The following is a 25,280-nucleotide window of genomic DNA, read 5'->3' as shown; positions in this document are numbered from 1 at the left end:
CAGAGATGCTGGCTGTGGCTGACTGGAGGAGCTGCAGCCCCCGGACTGCTAACACGCTGCAGGGAACCCGAGACTCCAGGAAGACGGTGCTTCCCCGCGAACCCTGCTACCCTCATGGCAAAGCAGGCTCTTCCGTCCCCAAGGGCAGCATAAAGAATTTGTGTGTTAGAGGAACGAGGCTGGGCAATCGGACCAAGGGGTGCGATACGTGGGATCAGAAACAGCTTGGGAGGGCAGGGCAGACACCTGACCCCACATGCAGCTGCTGTAATAACATCAATCCCCAAGTCTATAGCAAAGGGCTCTGCCTGAAGGTCTTGCCCCACTCCCCTCCCCAGCCCTGTAGCTGCCTCTGGGGGATGCAATGGCTGTCACCAGCATGTAGCACCTCCGCCCAGCAGCGCAGGACAGGAAGAGACTGCCATTACCCAACAGAAAGGGAAGTGGGACCTGTGGGGAAGAGTACGCAGAGTTAGCACCCAGCTATAAGGACAATCAGCTGGAAGCCACTAGCAATGCCCAGCACTCAGTCATCCAGAGCACCCAGGGCAGATGCTCTATTGCCTGCACCTTCCCAACACCCCCTCCCCACCCCAAATAACACAGCCCTGCATCCCACCCCAGCCCAGGAGGGGAGCCAGGACACAGGGGCTGCAAACCCTGTGCTCTGGGATCCCAGCATTTACTTCCCACGGGCCAGGCACCCAGCCAGTGCCTCAGATACATATACCTGTCCAGTAAGTGAGACGACACCCAGCCTAGGACACCCCACTCACAATGAACACACACCTTTCCAACTGGCCATCCCACAAGCACCCCTGCCACTGGTGATCACAGAAACTCCTTGCTCAGCCCTTGCACTCCCCAGTGCAGGTCCCACATACCCAGCAGGAACGCACCTGCCTTTCAGTGACATTTGGGTCTCTTTCATAGAGCCATGTTCTCCCTTTTCTTCAGTTTTTTGTGTAAGCTGTTTCAGGGCAGAAGCCCGGAGTTCCAAGAACCTCCTGGCTCACGTGCCCTCAATGCCAACAGCGCCACCCTCCTCTCAGCAGCAAGGAGGCACATTCCCATAGCTATAAAGAGCTTCCTTCTCTTGCCTCCCAGCTCTGGATCCTCCCAACACAATTTCAGCTCTGACTCCCACTCCATCCCCTCTGACTGCTCCATATCCCTGTCCATTCCGTAGCCCCCTCCTCCTCGTGCCCCACAGACCATCGGTCACAGTGCAGAGACCACCCTGTGCTCCCATTCATCTGGACACAGGAGTCCCTGAGTCGGTCACTGTTGCTCTCCCGGTCACGGTGCTGCCCTGTACTTTACTGCACATCCACACAGTACTGACAGTGCAATGGCACAAGCCATGAGTGCAGGAGGGAGCCAGACTCTGATTCAGAGCTCTCAGACCCCACCCATGAGCCTGCTGTAGTGCTAGCTGATGGGTGGAAATGCATGCTCCGCAGGGCTCCATGCCATTTTCACAGCTGCTAGCAGAATAATTACATCCCAAAGGGCTGGGAAACACAAGCAAGCACTTGAAGGAGAAGGAAAAACCTCATGCTCCTGGCCAGTTCAGCAAGGCAGCACTGAGCTACAACCCTGGGGCATAGGGACAGCACTAGAAAGCTGGGCAAGGACTACAGCAGTGCTGGCCTGCACAGCCAAGCACCAGCCCCATCACCTGGCTGAGGAGGATAGTTCCACAGGGCCGGAGGGCAGCACAGCTGGAGAACCCTGCACCATCCATCAGTGCAAGCCCTGGGCGCCAAATACATCCCCAAGGCACAATGGACAACCCAGAAGATGCACCACAGCAGCTACATGAAGCACTAATTGCTGCTCCATGCCCACTGATCTCTCAGCTCCTGCATAGATCAGACCCCTGGCCCATCCAGCCCAGTAGCCAGCTCCGACAATTCCCGATCAGATTGCTGACACAGCTGGACTGGAATCCTGCCTCCTGCCAAGTGACCAGACTCCATGTGGTCTAGCCCTGGTCAGACTCCCAGCCTATTTGCCTTGGACCCCACCAGCTGCCACCTCAGACAGGACCCCTGGTCTATCCGCTCTGCACCCCACCAGCTGCCACGTCAGACTGGATCCCTGGTCCACATAGCCCACGTTCTGCCTCTGGCCTGTACCAGAACATGAAGGAGCGCCCCACAGAATCCAGAGCATCTGGACCCTAAATATGCACCCTCATTTAGCTGGAACATTCAAAATCCTGAGTGTCCACAGCACAGTGCTACCCACAATAACTAAAGCTAACTAGCCAGACCAACTGCCCATTGACAGGGCAATGTTGGAGCTGAATGGACCTGGCTGGGCTCTGGTGGGTTCAACTATCCCACTTCTAGCTCTGGTTCTAAGCAGTCTGTATTATGCCCTGCCCCACCAACCATCTGGCCCTGAGATTCTCCCATTGCATATGCAGGAAAGGGGCTCTGGGAACAGCTGCCAGTTCCCAGCCAGAGAGGACACTCTCCAAGTGGTGCTTCGCTGCACTTCCTTGCTGCTCACACCACATCCCGGCTCTGTCCCCGCCTGCTAGGATCAGTGGGGCAGAATGAACACAAGTTATGGTGTGTCAGCATGGCCACAGTCCCCAGTGCAGAGGCCACTCTGGAGACAGCAGCCCATTGGAGAGATGGAGGCGAGCCAGGCTGAGGGCAGGTGGCTTCCCCACCCTGGCTGCCAGTGAAGTGAGGGCTTCTCATGGAGTCTGGGCATGATTAGAGGGGCAGCAGGAAGCAGAGGCAGTTTGTACTCTGGGTGTGTGACTCACTCACTGCACCTGGATCCAGGACTCTCCCCACTGCCCCTGACAGAAGAACACCCAAGGCAAGGGGCCATTATTACTCTGTCTACCCAGTAGCTCTGCAGTGTCCCCAGGAGTGGGGGCTTCCAGTCTCATTTACCTGTTGCCCTGCAGTGGGGTGACGTGCTGAGTGCGCAGCTGCGGACCAGGATGTTCATGCCTGGCTCCAAAGCTGCCTCTGGCATCAAGTTTACCTCGCTATCCCAGCTACTCACCACCAGGTGCAGCCCTCAGCACACAGAGCACCATCCTGCCCAGGACTCCAGCCCAGCGCTGAATAACCCCCAGAACAGCTTTATAGAGAGGGACTGGTTTGTGCACACCAACGCCCCCCTTGCCCTGCCAAGGGAACCCCTGGATTAGGACCCAGTGCCATGTCACAAACCCCAAAAGCTGTGGGCAAAGGCGGGGAGACAGTTGCCTCCCTGTGCTGCATCTCTCACACCAGCAGTCAAAACCAGCCTGATGGCTTCGAAACTGCCTCCAATACGCAGGACATGTTCAGTGATTTCTGCCCTGGGCCTAGTCCAGACGAGGCGAAGCCCCACCAGATTCAGAGTCTACCCCAGAATTCTTGGAGGAGCCCCAAGTTCGTGCTGCCCCACTGGAGAGCAAGATGCCCCTTATGTGCCATGTCCAGTGCCAAGATCATCACTGGCATCTAACCAAACCATCCCCAACGCTCCAGGGTTTCTCTGGTGCCCTGTCCGTACTCCTCACCAAATGCCGAGCTGGCCTCCACCCCACTGGCATGGGGCTCACCGCGATGCCATCCTACCTGCCCTGTGCCAGGAAAGGACCAGCGACTCGGACCAGCCCACGGTCGCACGACAGCTGCCCATGACTCCACATAAAGTGCTGACCCCCTGCGGCAGAGCAGAGATTATGGGAACATCCGACCAAGCACAACAGAAGAATCTGCGCCGGAGACCCCTGGCCACGCCCCACGGCTCGGGTCAACTCTGCTTCCAAACAGTGCCTTTGCTCCAGCCAGATGCAGAGAGGAAGGGGGGGTCCCCCAGCTGGCCCCGGCAGCCAAGGCTCCTCTAGCTGGGGGTCCCCACGGCTCCGCTCATAGGCTGGAGGGCACTTGCCTCTGGTGCTCACTGGGTCCTGTATCATAAACACCTCGAGGGGTGAACTTCCTCTGTCTCCCCGCCCTGCCCCAGCGACAGAGGGAGGAAATGGTCAGGAACCGGCTGTTGGAGTCAGTTCCCTGCAGCCCATTGTCCTGGCCCCATCCCCTCTTCCTTCCCAAGTGCACAGGAGGCCGGGGGAGGGGCCTTGCTTTGCAGTCTCTCCCTCCCTCCCTCCTCAGACACATCTGGACCCTGCTTTGGGTTGTTATCCCCGGGCAGAGAAACCCCTCCCAGGGTCCCTAGCTGGAGCCAGCCCCTGCGCGAAGCTGGGCCTGACCACAGTCCTACTCTGATAGCCAGCTGCCCAGCCAATGGGAATCAGGGAAGCTCCACCCATAGCACAGAGCTGCCCCTCACCTGCTCCCCTGCCACAGCCACATCAAACCTCCCATCCGAAGCAGCACTAAGGGGCTGGCCCAGCCCGCAGCAGAGGATCAGGGATGCGGCCTGCTCTGCTTACCCCAGGGCTGCCCCCAGGGCCAGTGCCCACAGGAACAAGGAGCATGCCCCTGAGATCCCCTGCGCCATGGACAGCACCACCCCGCTGCAGCACTTCCCTAGCAATGTCAGCAGAGGGGTTCACATGTCAAACAGTACCATGCCCTGGGACATGGGTCCCCATGTTGCAGATGGGGAAACCGAGGCACCAAGAGGGGCAGGGACCTGCACAAGACCACACAGGCAGAACTGGGACTAGAACCCAGGACTCCTCCCACCCCTACTTGTGCTTCAGTCAGGAGCCCCCCTTTCCCTCCTCTGTCCTATGGCTCCAAGGTCCCCTAAGGGTCTGCAGCGAAGAGATGTTCTCACATAGGGTGACCAGACGTCCCGATATTATCGGGACAGTCCTGATTTTAACACATTTGTCCTGCATCCCGACCGCACATCAGTCAGGACGCCCTTTGTCCTGATATTGGGGACCATTCACCATCATCGCTAAAGTCCAGGGGCTGGTGTGACGGCGCTTCCTGGGGCAGCTCCCGGCAGCACGTTCGCCCGCCAGCAGGAGCCTGCAGTGCTGGTGGCCCCTAGGCACAGAAGCAGAGGGGGTCTCCGTGTGCTGCACCGGCTCCCTCCTGCCCAATCAGAGCTGTAGGGGCGGGGCTTGCAGGCACTGGAGCAGACAGAGAGCCCTGCCCCCCGACCTAGGAGCCAGAGAGACCTGCTGGATGCTTCCCGGGACGCGCCCCAGTTAAGCACCACCGGGACTCCCCACCTCACCCCCCGGCAGGTCCCTCTGGGGCCCCATGCACGGTGCAGAGCGCCGAAGAGCGCTGCCCCAGGCTCCCGCTTACCCCAGGAAGCGCAGTGAGCCAGCCCGGCTGCAAGCTGGGGAAGAAGCCCACCCTGAAGCAGCGGCGCAGCACCACTGGGGGAACCGCCGTCACCTGGCTCTGGGCGGCTGGAGGGGGCCCCAGCACCACCCCGCCCTGCAGACCGCGTAGCTCTGCTCCCCACTCACCACACAAACAGCTCCCTGCGGTACGCGGGCTCCGTTCAGTGCTGGGGGCTCCACGCGCCAGCACAGTAAATAGCTCCCTGGCCCCTGCCATGCTGCCCCCACGCAGCCACCCCGCCCAGGCTGCTGCCCGCCAGCAGCCGTGACCCAACAAGGGCATTTGGTCAGGGATTGCAGCCTTCAGCAGCTGGAGGCGGGAAGGGCAATGAGGGGTCTGTGGCAGAAAGCAGGGACAGGGGATGCCTCGATGTGATGATCATAATGGTCCCTTCTGACCTTAAAGTCTATGAGTCTATGTGGGACAGTTTCCTGTGCACCCCCCCTCCACCCCAACTATCTCCCTCAGCATGGGTGGGATGGTTATAAAGCCAAGTGGGAGAGTCAGTGGCCACTTTGGGTGAGTCTGCACCACAGTTTAAGTGCAGGGTTAGTGGAACTTGAGTCAGCTGAGCTGTGTTAGGGAGCCCTGGCTTAAAGTGACCAAAGGCGCCAATATTAGAGGCTTTTTCTTATATAGGCAATTCCTCCCCGCATCCCCCCAAAAAACAAAAAAGGTCCCAATATTTTACACTTGCTATCTGGTCACCCTACTCTCAGAAGACTGGAGCAGGACTCTTGAATGAAGAGGCAACTCCCTGCAACTCAGGCACCAGGCTCTGGTGCTGTCTTATGCAGCAGGAGTTTGGCTGGGGGATAGGGATACAGGAAATGCTTTACCTCCTTCTTGAGTCTAGGTCAAAGTTCCATAGAGTAACTGTTACCCTCCCCCTCCCAGCTGCTGGGCAATGCTTCCTGACCTGTGGTTCTCCCCCAGGGAGTCCATTGCCAGCTCCCAGAGCCACAGGTTAATGCCAACCCTTGGAACTGGAGCCCTCTCATTGTCCCAAAATGCAACTGCTGACTCCCAGGGCTATTTGTCTGCACCCAGCTGCCACAGCAAGGTGCCCCAAAAGTCAGTGGGAGAGGAGGCTGCTCAGCACTATGTGTGCGGGGGATGGGGTAGGGAGTGGAAGTCAGGTGACTACGTGACTGGCACATAGACATACGTGACTCCAATGTGGGGAGCCGCATTGCAGCTCAACCACCCCTTCCCTTCCGAGCGGTTCAGCCCCTGTGGCCACCCCAGTTTGTCCCACCCTATCTGCACATGCCTGACCTCCCTGCAGGCTGTCCATGGCGCAGGAGGAAGCAGGGAGCACCACAGCACTCACTTGGCCAGCCTGGCTCAGGGCTCCTGCTCCATGGGTTATTGGCCTGCAGAGCATGAGGCAGCCCCTAGAGAAGGGGTGGCCAACCTTAGCTTGAGAAGGAGCCAGAATTTACCAATGTACATTGCCAAAGAGCCACAGTAATATGTCAGCAGCCCCCACATCGGCTTCCCCTGCCCCCCCCCCGGCCTCCCTCCCACTGGCAGCCCTGCCGATCAGCACTTCCCGCTCCCTCCCCCACCTCCCAATCAGCTGCGGCATGCAGGGGGCTTGGGGGGGGGGAGCGAGGGCACAACAGGTCAGGGGAGGGGGTGGAGGAGGGGGTGGAGTGGGGGCAGGGCCTGTGGCAGAGTCAGGAGTTGAGCAGTGAGCGCGTGCATGCACGCACACACACACATGCAACAGTTGGGGCCTGCTGCTGCCAGCCCTCGAGTCGGTGCCTATACAAGGAGCCACATATTAACTTCTGAAGAGCTGCATGTGGCTCGGGAGCCGCAGTCTGGCCACCCCTGCCCTAGAGAGATTCAGGCACCACCTTCGACCCTTCGAACTCCATGAGCTCTGGAGTTGGGAAGTTCAGAGACCTGCCAAAGCGATAGGCCTCTGCCTGGAGCGTGCTGCTGGGGGTTGATACCTGTCAAACCCTTAGCACAGCTGGTGCTGGCATCCTGCCCACTTGGGAGAACCACAGGGCCTCTGCCAGCCTGGCTGTCCATCCACACAGGGTGGCAGTCACAGCCCCCTCCAGTCACTCCAAAGGCATGCTGCAAACGCAGGGCCACGACCCAAATGGCCCTGTCCTAGGTGTAATCCGGCTGAGGGAGGAAGCGGTTGGAAAAGCGAGCAGCTCTCAGAGGAGAAGGACCCAGAGCTCCGTGGGGCAGTGAACCAAGCCCTCGCTCTTGATTAGCTCCACATCACATGGCCCATTTGCCACCCCCCAGACAGCCAGACAGGGTGTTCAGCTGGCTCCCTACCAGCATTCACCTACCAACAGCACCCAGCCTGCAGGCCCCTTACCCCAGAGTGACTGCATTGCAAGAGGCACTGAGCACTGGGGAGGGAGCCAGACTGCCAGCCTTGGAGAAGGAAGGCCTGTGAATCCCTAGCGCAGGAACAGCACAGGCAGGGCACACTCTGCCTCCCTCCATGGCTTTTCTGTTGAGGAATAACACCTGGGGAAGTAGGAGTCTCGACTCTGGAGCTCGTTCAGTTCTTGGTCTCTCTGTTGATGCTACCCCCAAAGAACCTGATTAGTGCTGCCATGAGGTATGGCTGGAGACTGCTCCAGCGCAGCTCCCACAGAAATCAGAACAGCCCTCCAGTGGAAGCCAGCCAGTCACTCTAGGCCAGGCCCAGGGCAGTGAGAGGCCCAGAGCCCATTCCCAAGCTCTCTTTGCACTTTCTCCTCCTACAGCCCCTCAGCTTGGGGTGGGGGTGGAGAGATCAGGAAGGACCCTGGAATCTTCTTGCTGGAGGAGCTGAGGAACCCCAGCTCACCTTCCAGCAAAACAAACAGCTACATCCAACAGCAGCTAGGGCTGGGTCCAAGCCCTAGGCCAGGATCTGAGCTCCAGCTGCGGCTCATTAGTAGAGAAGGGACCGAATCCAAACACAGAGCTCAAAAGCCTCCCTTGGAGGGGTGCTGAGTTGGGTCAGGATTCCAGCTTGCTGCAGCCAGACAGAGTCAGACCTGGGGTTTGGTTGCACCCAGTAAAAAGGTTCCCTTTCCCCTCCCTGCTTTCATTTGGGGTAATCTGCTTCCTGCTCTGCTCTGTGCAGTGAGAAGAGAGGGGCATAGACCTTGACAGCTCTGTATCTGTCAATCACTTTCACAGCAGAGATGTAGAGGATGGGCATGGAGCACATCACTCACATGTGACAGAGATACAGAGCAACTGATAAATGGGTGTAAGTTAAGCGATGCAGACTCAGATCTTTTCACGGGGCACGGGTACTTTTTAGTGTAATTTCCCTTTAAATGTGAGAGAACAGCCACTTGGGAGGGGGTGCAGGAAGGGTGACACACACACTGTGCTCTCAATCACTCTTCTGGAAACTTTGTATTTGTTCTTTCCTGGCTACTAGACATCCCCGCCAGGCAGAGTGTGCATGCTTAGCTGTTTGTGTGTATAGGCAATACAAGTTTGGAGGACCCACAGCTAAGTAGGGACATGGGAACAGGCTGCACATGCTGGAAGGTGCGAGCCGGAGAATTGGAGACAAATTATTTGGGGTGGGTCAGGAGGGTGGAACTAAAGGAAAATTTAGGCCAAATATTGGAGAAGTCCTACCCAGCCGAGGAGCAGTCTTTCCAGGAGTTTCAGTGCTCAGGACAGTTCAAACTAGGCTGGACAATGCAGTCCCCTGGTACAGTCAGGGATCCTCCTGCACTGGCAGGGTCAGGAACCAAATGGGCCTTTTCCTTTGCTAATTTCAGTGGTGCCCCATGCAGGGCTGACTCCTGCTTCCAGTCCTGCTGCCTAGGATGATGCTCCCATTTCATAACTTGGGCAGCGAGTGCCTAGTCTCTGATTGCCTCGGGCCGGGTGCGTGGTCCCAGCAGGCACAGACCAGGGAGCCGCCTTCTCATGGGGCTTTTTGCTACCAAGTAGCAAAAAAATACCAGGAGAAGAAGTTTTGAACTCTGACCAACTCCTCTATCTTTAGGTGGCCTGAAACCTGCCCTGATCCTGCCACAGCCACAGACCAATCTCCCAGCTGTGAGGCCAACAGGCGACATTTCCGAAAGAACCTAAGTGATTCAGGTGTCTAAGGCCTGTTTCCAAAGAGACTTGGGCACTGCAACACCTACATCTCATTGGTTTTAATGGCGGCTAGGCCTTTCAGTGCCCACGTCACTTCTGAGATCGGGACGTGGATTCTAAGTTACACAGGCACTTTGAAAATCAAGCCCAGTGCTCCTTTGTTTGTGGGTTTCAGAAAGGAGTCAACTTGGGGGGTGCTGACAGAAACTCCACTGCAACCTGAACCACGGAGTGGCTGCTACTTCCCCACAGCGAGCGGGAGAAGAGGTGCCAGGGCATCACATCTCCCAGAGAGCCGGGATTTAAGGCACCACAGATTCAGCATCCCCCCCGCCACCCAGCCCCAAGGGACATCCCGACTCAGCTAGAGACATGGGTCATCTCATCCACACAAAAATTCAGCTCCCATCTCTACGCTGACAGCTCTCAGCCCTACCTCTCTTCTCCAGACCTGGCTCCTTCTGATCAAACTGCCATCGCAGCCTGTCTCTAATGGCTCCTCAGGGATGTTTAGCCACCCAATATTGCTGAAACAGACCTCCAAGCCCTCCCCATTCTGTCTTGCTCAATCACAGTGGACAACACCACAACCCTGCCTGTAACCTGGGTGTCATCTTTGCCAGGGCCTTTTCTCTAGGTCCTCACATCCATGCTATGTCTAAGCTACGCCTTTCCTAGCCATCCACATAGCTAAAACACTTGCCCAGGCTCTTATCTTGCATCTCACCCACTGCAACAGCTTTCTCTCCAGCCTTGACCAATGATGCCCACTTGTCCCACTCATGCTCGTTCAGAACGCTGCTGCAAGGATCCTTCTCCTAGCCTGCAGCTTTGACCACGTCATACTCTCTCTGCATCCCTCCATGGGCTCCCCCTTCTCCACTGCATCAGACAGAAGCTACTTGTTTTCACTTCCAAACACCTCCACAGAATATCCCCACACAACCTCTCATCATGACAAGGCTCACCTCCAGCCAAGCCATGAACCCAGCCTCCATCGCTCACGAGTTACATGTTCAAACAAGCCCTTCATGCTTTCCCCCCTGCTGTGACCACATCTAGGAGGCGCTCACTGTAAACATCGGCAGAAGTGACCCCTTCTCTTCCTTCAGATCCCGCCTCCCAGCTTTCCTTTGCCATGATGCCTACTCGAAGCTCTCAGGGGTAGACAACATCTTTCTGTTCTGTTTGCACAGCACCTAGCGTAATGGGGTCCTGCCCCACCAGTGGGGCTCCTAGGTGCTACAGTAATACAAAGAAATACCAGTGTAGTGGATAAGGTGCGGGGAAATACAGGCAGAACCCATTTCCCATGGACACAAATTATCCAGGCCATAGTTTACATGTGACCATCACAGCTCAAACAGTTTAGTTAGCAGGATTTGTGCCAGTGTGGGACACGAAGGGGGGCTCTTGTCCTGCAATGCATCTGGACACAGACTAGGGACTGGAACTGGATTCCTTTGCCCACCTGGAATGGATTCTCAGCACAGCCCCTGCTTGCTGCTGACTTAGTGTTGCTGAGCTAGTGTTTTCTGCCATGTCCCCAGCATCGCTCCACAGGTTACGGCAGGCCTGGCATGCCATGTAGCTGCAGGACTGAATCTTCCTTGCTGCTCTTTGTTTGTTTTCTCTGAACCAACTAACATAACAAGCAAAATGTCAAAAATACAGAGAAGGGAAGCGGCTCCCTGGATGAGACTTCTCTGCAGGGCTCACAATGCAGTGCCGGAATTCCATTTCCAACCCTGCACGAGCCGTCGTGCTCCACAGCTGCATGGCTTACCTTTGCAATCAATCTCTTAGAATTGACCGACCCTGCGCCCAGGCAGCAAGCGAACGATGCAGTGCATCCTCAGACAATCAGGCAGAATACACACATCACCTCCCGGGAGCCACCACCTTCTTCGGTCACTTTTTGCACACATTTGCGTGAGCAAAACATTGTCCTCAAGGAAGCCTGTGGAAACTGAAAGCATCGGGCATACTTGCACATGAGGGTGTGTGCATCATTATTCACAATGGCCGTGTTCCCCTGGCCAGCTTAAAAGTTCTTAGCAGGTCTGGCAACCCTCAAATTGGGAAGTGGAAACAATACCATGCAACTCTATGACTAACCTCACCACACAAATATTCAGCAATAGTGACAGTGAAGAGTTCACAAGCATTCCACGGGCTGAAATAGGTTTGCACAGCCACTTGTGGATTAATCAACACATCCCTGAAACCAAAGCCTGTTTGGGGCTAATCCACAAACAGGAAGAGGGGCTAATTCATCCCACAAACTACTCACTGCAAACAGTCTGGGAGAAAGGCAGCTTTCCCTAATCAACCCCAGCACAAACTAGCAAATCCACAAACAAATAGCACACATGACATCAGCCAGAGAACCAGGCCACAAGCTCCAAAACCAATGGCTTCTCACTCAGCCTCCTCCTCTTCGCAGGCCTCCAGCGACTAGAGGAAGACAGATTCTAGCCAGAGCAGGCAGAGCTGAGTCCAGTGGAAGACAGCGATGCATGTAAATTATTTGATCGGCTTTGGCTCTCGGGCCAATCTCTATTCCAGCCTGTCTGCAGAAATTGTGCCATCCAGGACCCTGACGCAGGAGAGGAGTTCCAGGTTCGTACAGGAGAAGTGAGAAGGAGAGGGAGCCTCTGCAATACAACAGATTGGTGTGTGGAACCTCAAAGGGAGGTTCCTGCAGAGCTGATGGAGAGTCAAGCTGATACAAGGACTCCTGCAGATCCACACAGCATCCCTGGTAACGCTAAATCCCTTACAAGGACTGTCCTTCAGCACTCCCCCTTCATAAAGCACCCTAGGACCCATCCAGGCATCACAGAGGAATTTGTGAAAAACACTAAGAAATTTAAGGAGACTTACACACACACACACCCTTCCTGGTGAAGTGGGGAGGAGCTGTGGGTATACTAGGCCATCAGGCCCTGCACCAATCTGTGATGCTTGTTACAGACCTCTCTCTACCGGATACTGAGGACACATGGGGAGGTGGAGAATGGAGAAGGGCAGAGTTAAGGTTACCAGAGGGTCCCAAACAGTGACGTTTGTTTAAGGTGTTACGCTATCTTAGAGCGTCCGGGCTTTCCAACTAAGGTTTTTAACCCCAATGCATTCTTGTAAGGCCTATGGTTTACCTTTAGTTAGGATATGTATTTAACAACGTTAGCTCACCTTGTGGAGGCTGTGTCTGAGCATGCATTCCTGGCTAAGCCAGCCATTACTGGGGAATAGCTGTAAACATGTGTGGCAATAGTGCAGGGGTTCTCAACCTGGGGGTCGGGACCCCTCAGGGGGTCACAAAGCTATTACATGGGGGTCACGAGCTGTCAGCCTCCACCCCAAACCCAGCTTTGCCTCCAGCATTTATAATGGTGCTAATGTGTTTTTAATTTATAAAGGGGCTGGGGGGGCTCAGAGGCTTGCTATGTGAAAGGGGGCACTCGTACAAAAGTTTGAGAACCACTGCAATAGTGTAAAGACTCCTTCTTGCATTGCCCTCTGTCCTGGAGTGAGGCATGCTGAGAGGAGCTGTCTGCAGAGGTTGTTGTGCACTTCCACTCCCCCTGTAAAGGACTTCAAATGTAAGCGATTAAGCCATGGCTAGATGCAGATGGCCTGCTCAGTTCTACCAGTGTACCTCCACTGACTGCAGTGGTACAGTTCCGCCCCAAAGTCTATCATTTAGCCGAGCAGCCAGCCCCATGCACTGTCAGGTCAGCAATCTCCAGCCTGCTCAGCCAAGACATCTCAAGGCTAGGCAGTGAACTGTGGCCCAGAGCTCCAGCCACAAATGACAGCTTCACAGGCAAAAAACGGCTCTGCTTCACTCACTTACCCATCAGGGCCACAGACCTGAGGCCTCCACCCATCCCACCAGTCTCCATGGCTCTGTCTCACTTTGGGGGCTCTCTCAGGACAGTTACGCCCACCTACACAACAGCTGGAGGTGGGATTCCAAGCTTGGGTAGACATATCTGCGAAAGCTCTGCTTGAGCGCTGAAAATAGCAGCGTGGCCTCAGCAGCACAGATGATTCAGGCTAGCCTCCCAAGTACGTACCCCACGGATAGGGTGGATTGGACTCCGGTGGCTAGTCCAGGCTGCCGCAGCTACACTGCTGATTTTAGTGCGCTAGCATGAGCAGAATTAGCACATGCACATGTGCCTGAGTGGAAATTACACTTCCAGCTGCAGTGCAGACGTGCCCTTAAAGCCCTAGGTCCCCAAGGTAACACATGGTGTGATGAAGTGGGACTGTTTTGATGTGTTCTCTGAATGCTGAGTGGGGAGTGTTGACCTGGGAAGGCTGCAGTGGAGTTTTGCTGGAACTGTCTGCATTGGAGAAGGGAGGATAACTGAGCATGTAACATGAGAACCCAGGAGGGGCAGTTGGAGGCCAGGTAACACCTCTGCCTGGGAAACTGGACAAAGGACACAAAGGCTGGGGGAGGAGCCAGGGGGAGGCTGAGTGAGATGGCTGGAGAGAGCTGGCTGGGAAATGGAGAGGGGCGCACCGAGGGGGCTTGGACCTCCCAATGGGACTGTGGCCTCCCTCGGGCCTCCAGATGGACCTAACTAAAGGGGGTCCTGTTGTCTGTACCGACAAGACCTATTTTGGACTGTGTTCCTGTCATCTAAATAAACCTTCTGTTTTACTGGCTGGCTGAGAGTTACAGTGAATTGCAGGAAGCTGGGGGTGCAGGGCCTTGTCTCCCCCACACTCCGTGACACATGGTAACCAGGGTCACTCTGTGCAGCACTGGATTTCACAGACACTGCACAAAGGTCACGATGCAACCTGAATTGCAATACTGACCTCCTCAGGGGCTGAGGTCAGACGCCTAGTGCTGGATGTCACTGCCATTCATCTTGGCCATGAAACAACCTTGGGGACATGTCACCAGCATTTCCCTGCCCTCACACTGGTGGACAGGCAGTCAATGCACAGTACTGGGGTGGGGGGGGAGCTGCATGTTACTGAGAGTCCTGGAGCCATGGTTAGTAACTCCCACAGACCATATTACTGCGACCAGTTATAACAGAGAGATCGGTTCACTACAGAGCCCCACCCCTTCAAAGCTTTGGCCTTTCCCTGCCAGTCACTTCCTCTTCATAAAGACATAGGAAATTTCATACTAGGTCAGAACATCAGCACAGCCACCCCCTGCCGCACCAGGTCAGAAGTTCGGCACAGCCACCCCCTCCTGCACCGGCTCAGAAGTTCGGCACAGCCACCCCTGCTGCACCGGGTCAGAACATCGGCACAGCCACTCCCTCCTGCACCGGCTCAGAAGTTCGGCACAGCCACCCCCTCCCGCACCAGCTCAGAAGTTTGGGACAGCCATCCCCTGCTGCACCGGGTCAGAACAGCGGCACAGCCACTCCCTCCCGCACTGGGTTAGACAGAACATCAGTGCAGTCCACCCCTGCCATAGTGGGTCAGACCACATACCTGCTGATGGTATGGGGGGGGTCGGTTCTGACCTGGGTTCCCCTCAGCCAGCAGGCCTTAGCCCCTTCCGTCCCCACCTCTGCTGGAAAGGAGGCAGGTGACTGACAAGCTCTCTGGGGGATAGAAGAGTCAGAACCAATGCATATTTGATGAGAACAAAATGCTGTTTAAGGAGAAGAGCACAAGGAGCAAGCACAGCACAGGCTGCTTGTGTGAGCACAGAACTTCACTGGATAGGGGAGACTAGCCAAGACATTTCCTACCCTTAGCCAGGACTTTCCCTGGGTAGTGATCAACTGCTGGTCGGACTCCAGCCATGCATCCAGCCCTGCTGCTCCCAAGATGGATCCTCTCTCCTCTGCTTCTAGGGACTGGCTTAGGACTTTCACCACACTTCTGGAAAAACCTCTCCTAGGTCAGGAAACATGTCCCCACCCAACCGGTCCATGGAAGCCTCCACAGCCCTTCCAGCCTATCTGAGACTGGTTGCAGTTCCACTGCTCAGCCTTGTGATTAAGGAGTTGCAATTACTTGATCTGGTTCTGACCTGTCTGGGGAGGGGACTCACCAAATCCTGGTTTCTTCTGGGGACTTGAGGCCCTAAGGGCTGTTAAGTTTCAATGGCTTTTTACTGAGCAGATAAGGCTTCACCTTCAGCCTAGGTTTTAGGGCAGTACCTTTCTAGGAGGAATGCCTGGGCCATTCCTAGCACTAACAGGACTGGGTGTGCCTCAGTTGTCCCCACTTTACATATGAGATGAGTGTGAAAATTCTCTAGGGTCCAGCAGGAAATTCACAATTATGACTTAGCTAAAACCCTCAGCATAGCACATTGACCAGGATCCAAGGGCAGCTTTGCTGTGAGAAGTTACCCAAAATTAAATCACAGCACTGGGGAGGGGTCATGTTAGTGAGGGTGACTCCATGGGATACATGTGCTCAGTTAACAAGTAAAGAGATACAGGTTTGTTTTCTAAATAGCTGGCCCTGCACGCTCCCCAGGGATCTGAGGCAAGCCAGGCCCTTCCCTTCTCCTGCATCTACCAGATTAGCCTCCAGCTCCCCCTCTCTCAGCTCTGTGGACTCTGCAGGGCTAGCACCAGCCAGGACTCCTAGGCATGGGGTTCTCCCTGAGCCGTCATATGTCCATTCACTAGGTATCCATAAGAGACAGGGCAGCATTTCAAACTCTAAGGATTGGCTGAGCTGAATGTGGAACAGTCTGAGGAGACCTGATCAAGGTTAGCCCAAGCACTGGGCAACAGGCAAGATCTGGGCATGTGCAGAGCGCCTCCTCATATCTCGTGGAGCCAGGGATCAGAAAGAGATGGAGACAGGATTCCCAAGTTGCCGAATTGCTGAGGTCAGCCCAGGGGAGGGCAGAGAAGTGAATATACAGGTGCTACTTGTTTTATCAGCCCTGCATGAAGCAAGGTCAGGGCTAGATGAGGTTGGACTAGTTTGCTAGTCCATGAGCTCTGCAGTGAATCCCGGTAACCTGCACACAGGCCCCTTGGGGGCAGGTTCTGTCACTTCCTCCTTGCCTGTGAGCCTTTCCAGTGACACAGTGAGTCAGCAAGAGACTTGCACCCATGCAGTGGGAGGAGAGAACGGACCCCATGCCCTCCATCTGGAGTTTCCCTGCAAATGGCCAGTGGGTGCTGAGATACGGACCCCACATCACACTGCACACGTGCAACAAATCCAAGTGCTGCAGACAGCCCAACTCCTTTCCGAATAGCCATCTTCCCAATGCAGGAGTCTTGGTCAGCTCCAAACACATAAGAGAGCTCCCTGAGCAGGCAGCAACAGCAGTGCCTTATCCTCTCTGTAAGTCCAACCAGAGGGCATCAGCAGTGCACCTCTCTCTCCCACACACAGCGTTACAGTGCAACACCCAAAAGCCTTCCTCCCTCCACCGGTCTAACATAGTTGGGCTGGTTATGGGTGACCCTGGGCCACTGAAGCAGGTCACCTATACTCCAGCCAATAGAGGGCAGCAGCAAGCCAGCACTTGGGCACACACAACCTGGAGGTGACTTATTCTAGTTAGTGGCTGGGCCAACCAAGAGCAGAATCCAGGTGTCCTGGTTCTGACTCACTGTGTGACCTTGAGCAAGTCCCTTAGACCTTTCTCCAGATGTGACACAGCTAGAACAGGGGGTTGCATGCAGCAGGCTCAACAGCCAGAGGGAATGAAAGCTCCCTGGAGAACCTGGAGCACACAGCCCAATGTCATTCCTGTTGCTATAGCAAACCCCAGAGCACCTGCAGATACTCAGTATGTATTGTCAGCTGCCCCTTACCACTGCAACTCAGAGCACTCCAGGGAACAGAGCCTGCAGCCCAGCTTGGCAGCCTCCCCACCTGTCCCTGCCCAGTCTGAGGAGGTGGTAGAGGAGGGTAGGGCCGCCCAGAGGATTCTGGGGGCCTGGGGCCATCGGCGGCAGGCGGCTCCGGTGGACCTCCCGCAGGCATGGCTGCGGAGGGTCCGCTGGTCCCGCGGCTCCGGTGGACCTCCCGCAGGCGTGCCTGCGGATGCTCCACCGGAGCCTTGGGACCAGCGGACCCTCCGCAGCCATGCCTGCGGGAGGTCCACCGGAGCCGTGTGACCGGCAACGGCAGGGGGCCCCCCGTGTGGCAAAATGTCTAGAGCTGGCCCTGTTCAGCGCCAGCGGGCCCTTCCGTTCTGGGACCTGCCGCTGAAGTGCCCCGAAGACCCGCAGCAGGGGCCCCCCGCCGGCAAATTACCGCCAAAGCGGGACCCACTTCGGCGGTAATTCGGTGGCGGGGGGCCCCCGCCGCGGGTCTTCGGGACACTTTGGCGGCGGGTCCCTGAACGGAAGGGCCCCCTGCCGCCGAATTACTGCCAAAGACCGGGTTGCGCTTCAGCGGCAGGTCCCGCTTCAGCAGTAATGCAATGGCGGGGGGTCCTTCCGCCCCGGAGCAGAAGGACTCCCCAGCCAGTGAAGACCGGGAGCGGAAGAAGCTCCGGGGCCCGGCCCCGAAGAGTTTTCTGGGGCCCCCGAGCGAGTGAAGGACCCCGCTCCAGGGGCCCTGAAAAACTCTCGTGGGGGCCCCTGTGGAGCCCTGGGGCCTGGGGCAAATTGTCCCTCTTGCCCCCCCCTCTGGGCAGCCCTGGAGGAGGGGTCTCCAGGGAGGGCACCAAACAACAGGAGGAAGTGCTCCGCCTGTGACCTAGCAAGAGCATGTGTGAGGTGACAGCAACAGGATGGCAAGCTAGGATGTAGAAGGAGGATTAGGGTGCAGGGCATGGAGCACACAGTAGGCAAGGAGCAGCCTGGTAGGAGCCCGGTGCCCAGGCTGCCAAGGCTCACCCTGCATTGGCACTGCACTGGCAGGGGGCTAGCAGAAGGAGCTAGCCCAGGGGCTAGCCTGGGCTGCTAAGGCTGGGGCAGCCTCACCTTGCACTGGTGCTGGGCTGGCAGGGGGCTGGGTACACAGCATGGCAGAGGCAAAGGGGTTTGTTATAGAAGTGGATGGGTAGGGTTCTGTGGCCTGCTTTGTGCAGGGGTTCGGACTAGATGATCACATTGGTCCCTTCTGACCCTAGAATCTATGAATATGGGAAGTGGATTGTGGTGCTGCCCACACCCTCCCCCAAGCAGGTGCAGGATCCCACCTGCATGGCTCATGCCAGAGGGAGGGGGGAGAGCAGGGGCTTACACTGCACTCGCAGCACGGGACGGGGAGGGGGGGAAGGCTACTGAGTGCTGGGGGCGACACATCCAGAGAGCGCGGGTGTGATGGGGAACGGAGATTGCGGAGCGCGCCCAGGCAAGGCCCCGCTCCCCCGAGTCCGGGCGCCGCGGCGGTACCTGTTGCCGAGTCCATCTTGCAGGGCCGGGGGCTCCGCGGCGCCTTGCGCTGAGAGTTGCCCATCCCTGGGCGCTGGTGGCTCCGCCCGAGGGGGTCACCGCGCCTCGGCGCCGCTGTGCCCCGGCTCCATCATCCCCGCGCTCGGGGGGTCCAGTAGCGCCGCGCCGGGCTGAGGGGAGCGGCCCCGGGGGCGGGCGGGAGCCGGGGCGCGGAGCGGGCAGCCGGCCCTCATGCCGCCCTGGGCCAGGGTGGCCCGCGGCGCGCTCCCCGGCCCCCGCGCCGCGCTCCGGCACGTCGGCGGCCCCGCGCCGGACCCAGGCAGGGAGCCCGCCAGGCTGCGGCTCCCCGGCGGCGGCACGTTCACACCATGAGGACCTGCCGCCGGGCCGGACTCGCGCCGGGAGCGGGGGGTCTCTGCAGCGCTCACGCCCACGGCGCCGGGGACTCGCCACCTGGCACCGGAGCAGCCGCTCCGGACTGACACCCCATGACCACGTTCCGGTCAGGGACACCTGGGAGGAGCCCCAGGGGAATCAGGTGTGGAACTGGACTGAGATCGGAATCAGGCCCTGCCCCTCTCCGGGGAGCCAGGCAGGTCACTGCTGTGCCGAGGGAGTCTCTGCTGTTCGTGGAGCTGCGAAGCTGGATACCCAGGAGCTGCATCGCTGGCAGCCAATGGCATGTCTCCGTTCAGCAGCTCCATTAAGAATGTAAACGTGTGGGAGTGTGTGCACACCCCCACACAGAGCGCTGCTCCCCCGGGGCCGCTGCGGGCTTTGTAGGCTCGGGGGGCTGGGAGGTTCAGCTACTCTCTCCCCTGGCAGATCTGCTTGGGGGGAGACGGGGGCAGGACCCGAGCCTGGGCTGCTCCCTAACACTTCCAGACTTTGGTCTTGGAGATGCCTGTGCTGTACCCGGGAAAGGGCGGTGGTGACCCTGCAGCAAGTCCCATTGCCCCACCTGCTGCTCCCCCTAGGGCAAAAGCACAACTGAATTGAACAGGGATCAAGTTGCCCAGTTAGGGACTGAACAGAAACCACTGTATCCATGTTTATCATTTGTCTAGCAGCAGCTAGGTGAGACCAGGGCCCAGCACAGGCACCCAGCCAGTGCTCCTGCCCCAAAGAGCTTCCAGTTTAACAGACAAAGAGAAGGAGGGGAAATGGAGACAGGACCTGCATATAGAGCTCGGTGTCATGAGGCCCAATCTAGTGCTCCAGCATGGCAGGATTGTTCTGTGGCCAGCACATGCCAAAGGGCACCAGCAGCTAGAGAGCAAAAGGATGGCTCTCTGGGGTTTTACCCCTTGTCTTGGGGAGCCCATCCTGAGGATGTACTGCCACTGGCATAGGGAAGAGCTGAGTCCATGAGCCCAGGGATAAGGCAGTGGGTGGGTTTGGAGGTCACTGGAGTCTTCTCTCCCTGTGGGAGCAAATACCCTGCAAATAAGAAAGGACACTCCTGCGTCTGTGTGGCTGTTGAGTTAAAGATGGGCCTGTGCTGAAGAGAATCGCAGGGTGCCAGGGTCCCTAAAAATTGCCCCTGGGGTCTATCCTTCCCAACACTAGTGCTGTTGCTGGGTGCCCTGCTATCTCAGTGGATGTCAGGGGCAGGCCCAGCACATGCTGCAGAAGCAATGGAAACACATTCAAAGGTGCCAACCTCCTGCCATCCAGCCTGCCTGGTGCTGAGCATGCCCAGCCAGCACCCCCATCAGCTCCTCACTGTAGCAGGGTCACTGGTCAGAGGCATGGCCAAGGCTGCCCGCCCTGGACCTGATGTGAGCCAAGGGCTCAGCTCGTACCTGGGCTAGAAGAAGGCAGCCAGCACAGATCACTGAGCACAGGAGCCTTGCGGAGCATGGGAATTCTTAGTGCTCTTGAGCGCACCTTCCTAGCGTTCCTTGGGAATATCTGCATCAGCACCCCCTTCAGAGATAAGGGATGCAGATGAAGGGGGGTTCTGGGTCATGCAGTGAGCTGGGCACAGAGCCCAAGAGACATCACTTGCCTCTCTGGGGAGCCCGGTCACTGCCTCGGACGCATGTATTTGATAGTTCACCACACAGCCCCCCCTCACAGATAGAAACACCCCCATGCTCAGAGAAACTCTGGAGGCCTATGCAAACACCAGTGGGTTTAACTTTCCCCAGGGTTGCCCAGAGGATTCAGAAGGCCTGGGGTCTTCGGCAGTGGGGGGACCCTGTTTCGGCGGTAATTCGGTGGCGGGGGGTCCTTCCACTCCGGGACCTGCCGCCGAAGTGCCCCGAAGAGCCGTGGCAGGAGCCCCCTGCTGCTGAATTACCGCCGAAGACCCGGGACTTTGGTGGCTGGGGGTCTTTCCGCCCCAGGGTGGAAGGACCCCCTGCCACCGAAGACCCAGAGCAGAAGAAGCTCCAGAGGCCCAGGCCCTGTGAGAGTTTTCCGGGCCCCCCGGAGCGAGTGAAGGACCCCGCTCCAGGGGCCCTGAAGAACTCTCATGGCGGCCCCTGTGCGGCCCAGGCCTGGGGCAAATTGCCCCACTTCCCCCCCCACCCCCCGGGTGGCCCTGACTTTCCCCTGACCACTTCCAATAGCTGTCTGACCCCCTAGGCAGCAGTTACAGAGTTAAAATACACCAGACAAAACTCTGCCCTCAGCCCCTCCAACTGGAGGGGCAGGGGGGCTGCAGGCAAGACTGAGGAGCACTCACACTGCTGGAGGGAGGGAGTTCGGTCAGAGCTGGAATAGCAGGGGCTATGGTTTGGGACTGAGGGGCAATGACAGAGCTGGGGGCTGCGGGGAGCCCAGGGGCCTGCAGGTAAGGACGGTGGGTGCTGTGTTGGTGGGGAAGCTCCCATTGCCCCTACCCCTGGAAAGCCGGGCACTAATCACTGCTATTAGCCTCCCATCTTCACAATCTCTAAAACTCGTTAGCTCCACTCAGGCATGCAGGGAAGAAAACTAGACTAAAGCCTTCCAGGTGGGCAGTGCAGCAGCAGCTGAGCCAGAGTGATCTGAACTCACTGGCACTGCCCCACAGGGCAAGGAGATGGGGGGCGGTGGCTCACTGGCAGAGTTTGGGCCCATTCCCAGCCTGCAGGGTCTGTGAATTATCATTTGTTAGAGCCTGACTCTCTTTCCCAATGTGATGAATTTTGTGGAGCACCTAGACACCAAATCTCAGCGTCTCTGTAACAACAGAAAGGACCAGAAAGCACTGGGAGGTTGTTATGGAAACAGGAACAAATTGAATCAGTACTTAGCATAAGTTGGCAAAAGAAATTTCCTCTTTGACTGACATGGGCACAGGTGGGTGTGAATGGCTGCAGGTGTGCATGGCAGCCCTGCACCCGGGTGTGGGTGCGGCAGTGTCACCCAGCCACAGGACATGCTGCACCAAACCACTGCTCCACCAGGATACTTCAGTACAGCTTGATTTCAACAATTGCCCATCTTTGCAGAAACCTTCCCCCTTCCCCAGAAAGAAGGCGGCACTGGGCCTAGACAGTCTGTATGTTCCATTTAAACACTCAGGCCTTGAGACTGAGCAACAGAGAAGACACTCATCTCACTGCAGGCAGGCTCAGACCAGTTCCAATCAAGGCCAATCTCAGCCCAAGCCAGTTGGCCACTCCTTACAGCAAGGAACACTCAGATCTGCTTCCAGTTGAGGGGAGCACAACTCTTCAGACTGTCTGGCATCTAGGGGGACTCCAACCAGATGACCCTGCGCAGATGCTCGCGTGGAGGAGAGGAAGCTGCTTCTGCCTCTCCCATATCATCAGAGTTTGACAATTGCTCTAGGCCATGACTGATCAGCCTCTGGAAGCTGCCGCGCCACTGGAGCTCTCCCCTCTGGCCTGTATGCTTTGTCTGTTACAGGTTTCTACCCCTTGGGGTAATGTACATGGGACAGGGCACAAGGGAACCCATTGTGGAGAGTCTAGGAACAAAGAGTCGCGCTACCTTGCGAGGTCATCAGCTGAGTGAACCTTCTGCATGTTGAGTAGTTTGCAGCCATGGTGCAGCGTCCTGTTGTTGAAGGTTCACCCCACACAATTGGGCAATTCAGTCTGCAGTTCAGGAGGCCTCTGGACTCCTTGCTGGTGCTGAGCTCTCACATAGCAGCACCCGTGAGGAACGCTTTCTGTCACCTCCGGTTGGCTAGGATGCTCCGGCCCATCCTGCTGGATGCAGACCCAGCCTCAGTCATTCATGCCTTCATCCCCACTGGGCTGGGCTATAGCAATGTAGAGCACCTGGGCAGGAAGCCATCAGCACTTAGGAAACACCAACTAATACAAAGTGCTGCAGAGCATCGCCTCAGCAGCACAAGCTTCCTCCGAGCTGTCCTCCCATAGACTAACCCTGGCTCCCCATAGAATAGCAACTCAAGGTCTCGGTCCTGATCTTCAAGGGACTCCTTGGCCTAGGCCCAGAGGATCTAAAAGAGCCTCAAGCTCCAGGATGAAGACTGTGGTTGCTAACTCTGCTCATCTGATGGAACTCTCTACCATAAATTTCTTGGGAATTAGTCCAAGACTGGGAAACAAACTCCTCCAGGAAGCAAAGGCCACCCTAAGCCTCCCCACCTTCCACTCCAAGAGCTAAGTGCATTTCCTTGACCTTGCCTCCTCTAATCTAAACACATAGCAATATGCGTGTGATTCTCCGCGTGTGAGAGTCTGTGTGTGGCTCTACATTATAAAAACAAATTCCAAACCGAAACATTCCACTGGGCAGAGGATGAGAGACCAGCCAGATATTAGTCATATTGCTTAATGCATGGCAGAAAGGGGCTCGGCTACTACAGAGATGAGTGCGGTATGAGAACCTCTATAGAACAGACTAGGACTCACTGACTGTAGGAACATCAGAAAACGACTAGGATCTATCAATCTCCATGGGTGGTGGAGCAGGGAAAACCAAAAATTGGTTGGTCATTGGAACCCCGCAGTGTGTTCTTGGCTTCCAGGAGGATAAACAACCTGGACACATCTGGGGCAGTTCATTTAGAACCAAGGACCTGAAAAGTGTGGAAACGTCTTTCTCCTGTTTCCCCTCCACCACAAACTCTGAGGCATGCATTGCTCTCTGATAAGTGACTCTATAAATGTCATCCTCGTGGCCTCCAAGTTTCTCACCTCCCAGTGACTCCAGATCAGACGCGCTCAGAGTATGGGTGCAAACGCTGCTTGGATCAGAGCCGAGGTGGGTTATTTTGGGATCATGCATCATCTCTGATAATAAAGATTCTTTGGTTCAGATGCAGCCCTTGGCCCTCCCTGCCCTGTGACATAGGTAAACTCAGCACTTTGGTGCTATTTAGCCACATGCTTGCCCAAGACCAGCTCCATGGGTCCTTCAGGCCCTACAGGTTGGAGATCACATACCACATGAGATTAGGGTCTGAGCTCAGCCCCTCCGCATCCTGAACCCTGACTGTGTGATGCCCCCCACCTGGAGGAGTATTCTGTGATGCACACAACGCGCTGGCAGCCATGAATCCAAGGAGCCGTGTCCACCCCAGTTTGACCCAGCACACCATCCCGTGGCACCCTTTGGGGCACAAAGTTGCATCAATGGCCATGCCTCATCCCATGACCTGAAACAGACCAACCATCTCTGGGGAACAAGAGGGGAAGGGAATTCTGGACCGAGGGCTTCCTGCTGATGGTGCCCCACTGCCAGCCCCAAGAGAGCACCTCGGGGGACTGGCAGCAAAGCCCTTGCGGGTATGCTCTGGTGCAGCAATGCCTAGGGATGAGAGGGAGGCGGGACCCACACCAGAGATGACCCCACTGTAAGGCCAAGCAATTTGTTTCAAATGCCCAGTGATCAGAGCACAAGACTGGGAGTCAGAAGACCCTGCTTTAACTCCAGCTCTGCCAAAACTCACACAGCCTCAGCCCGGTCACTCCACCCATCTGTGCCCATTTTTCCTGGCCCCACAAGTGGGATGGCGCTGATCCACCATTTTCATGGGCCTGCAGCTCAGTCCACATTTGGCGGTGCTTGGGAATGCTCCGCAGGGCAGAGCCATTCCCTCTGTGTGCACCTGCATTCTAGCGGCTGCAGGAGAAGGCAGGACAGCATTTGGGAGGCAAAGGGCTGCCCACCCCCAGTTTTCTAGCCTTGTTTCAGATTGTCACAGGCTGTGCAGTGTTTACACAGCTCCTGCATGCAATGTGCCAAGCTCATGTCTGAGCCCCACTGGGTCAGGAAACCCTACTGCCTTCAGCTGGCTGCTTATCCTGGGGCTTAGAGACCAGTTGCTGGAAGGACAATCGGATCACAACAGATCGGTGTTTCCTGCCTGCAGGAAGGGGCACTTGCTGCTCAGATGACCCTGACCCAGCCAGCCTCCTCTGGTGTCCCTGAGCCGCTGGTTCTCTGCCAGGAGACAGGCCCTCTGCTGGGATAGGTCTGCAGAAGGGCTGTTTGATCTGAAAATAGATTTCCTCCTGGCCTTCATCTATCCAGCAGCCCATGAGCATGGGAGCCAAGAGGCACTGCAGAGAATGAGACGCAGACAGCTCCCATCTGCCCGTCCAGCCCAGTCACCTTTACTGTACAGGCCTGGCCCCTTGCA

At 56.8% G+C, this 25,280-nt stretch overlaps 1 long non-coding RNA gene across 2 annotated transcripts in view; it reads right to left on the bottom strand.

The window, feature by feature from the left end:
- The window catches only part of LOC115657298, a 168,628-nt gene that overhangs the window by 52,883 nt on the left and 90,465 nt on the right, over positions 1–25,280 (bottom strand). The window contains exon 1 of one of the 2 annotated variants that reach the window (XR_004001950.1): positions 18,707–18,799. The exons of the other annotated variant lie outside the window; for it this stretch is intronic. This is a non-coding gene — a long non-coding RNA (uncharacterized LOC115657298). Of the gene's footprint in view, positions 1–18,706; positions 18,800–25,280 lie in introns of those variants that run through there. 2 annotated transcript variants of the gene reach the window in all.

The sequence above is a fragment of the Gopherus evgoodei genome, chromosome 9 (assembly GCF_007399415.2).
Source record: "Gopherus evgoodei ecotype Sinaloan lineage chromosome 9, rGopEvg1_v1.p, whole genome shotgun sequence".
Classification (NCBI taxonomy): Eukaryota; Metazoa; Chordata; order Testudines; family Testudinidae; genus Gopherus; species Gopherus evgoodei.
Note: the sequence above shows the minus strand (reverse complement) of the source record. Positions and strands in the feature narration are given on the sequence as shown.